Consider the following 1,620-nt stretch of genomic DNA (forward strand, 5'->3'; position numbering starts at 1 on the left):
GTCACCAGGGATCCTGGATTTACTCCAAATCATTTCCATGTGGAATCTGCAGGCGGGGCCGGGACAGGGATCATTTGATCAGGGGATCAGCTCTTTCCTGAGAGATGTGGGTGGCTCTGAGAAGAGCCTTTGTGTTCAGATGTTTCCAAGTTTCCCGCGCTCTTTCACTTCTTTCCAGACCCTGCTTTCTGAGCCTTCGCTGCTTTCGGCTTGACCTTGCTCTTCCATGTCTGCACTTTCTTCAGCGCCTTTCCGCCCGCCGCACTGTTGCCTTTTTTGACCTTCTTCGCAGGAGGCTTTTTCTGAAGCGCTGCTTTCTTCACCACCTTATTTGGCGTTGCCGCCGCCTTGCTGCTCGTTTTCTTGGCTGTTACTTTCTTTGTTGTCACTTTCACGTCTGCTGGTTTCTTCACTAAAGATTTCTTGTCTGCTGGTTTCTTCACTGAAGAGTTCTTGTGTGCTGGTTTCTTCACCTTCTTTCCCACTTTTCCCTAGGTTTTCCTTCTTGCTGATTTTGAAGGAGCCGGAGGCTCACTGTCCCTTGCTCTGCACCAGGGAACCTTTGTTCACATTCCTCTTGATACTTTGCTTGATCTGGGTTTTGAGCTTCTCCTGAGCGGTGGCAGACCTGCAAGGAAGCAACTACCAGCTAGCGTATAAAGCGAGACCAAGGCTCAGGGCCTTCAGTTACCTGGAGGGGAGTCGGAGAGGCAGCGGATCCTGTGAGGAACCACAATCCAGGAAGGATGAGAAGGTCATTGTCAGGGTACAGAGGAGATTAAGTTAAAGATTTACCAGTTTATAAGCAAGCGCAGAGCCAAGGAACGGTGCTGGGGCAGATCAAATAATAGGAAGCTGTGATCAGTTGGAAGGCAAGAGTGATTAAATGACAGAAGAGATGATGGTGCAAGGCAAAAGTCAGGGAAAGAAAAAGTAACATTTTGTAAGCACAGATACCAGGAGGGGGGTTTGAACACATGCAGACACATGTCTATTGGATCTTAAGTCCAACGCCTTAACCACTCGGCCATCCTGGTATACTAACAAACCACTGAAAATGAAATTTAATGTGATTCGGGTGCCATCTGGCCTTTTACAATACAAAGTTATGACTCCTCTCCCATGCTGAATTGGACCCTTCATTATTTATGAACCTCAATCGGATCACCCCTCAGTCTAGGTTTCTCTCAGGTGTAGGGTCCCAACTCTTTTAGTCTAACTTGATAACCAAGATGTCTTATACTGGGAATTCGTCGAATGTCTCTCCTCTGTACCCTTTCCAAAGCCTCAATATCACCCATCATGTGAGGAGACCAAGACTGGATACAATATTCCAAGTGAGTCCTGACCAAGGTTTCATAAAAGGACAAATTCGGGACATCTCAGATACTGAAGGAGTCCATGTCCAGAAGCAGCAAGACCTGGACAACATTCAGACTTGGGCTGCTAAGTGGCAAGTAACATTCACACCACATAAGTACCAGGCAATGACCATCTCCAACAAGAGAGAATGTAACCATCTCCCTTTGACGTTCAACAGCATTACCATCGCTGAATCCCCCCACCATCAACATCCTGGGGGTTACCATTGACAAAAGCTTAACTGGACCATTCATATAC

General features: G+C 47.1%; 1 non-coding gene across 1 annotated transcript; it reads right to left on the reverse strand.

Moving 5' to 3' along the window:
• Positions 1 to 954: 954 nt before the first annotated feature.
• trnal-uaa (transfer RNA leucine (anticodon UAA)) lies at positions 955 to 1,037 on the reverse strand. Its single transcript has one exon. It is a non-coding gene; the product is annotated as a tRNA-Leu (tRNA).
• Positions 1,038 to 1,620: the final 583 nt, after the last annotated feature.

Source organism: Heterodontus francisci, unplaced genomic scaffold (assembly GCF_036365525.1).
Source record: "Heterodontus francisci isolate sHetFra1 unplaced genomic scaffold, sHetFra1.hap1 HAP1_SCAFFOLD_43, whole genome shotgun sequence".
Lineage (NCBI taxonomy): Eukaryota > Metazoa > Chordata > Chondrichthyes > Heterodontiformes > Heterodontidae > Heterodontus > Heterodontus francisci.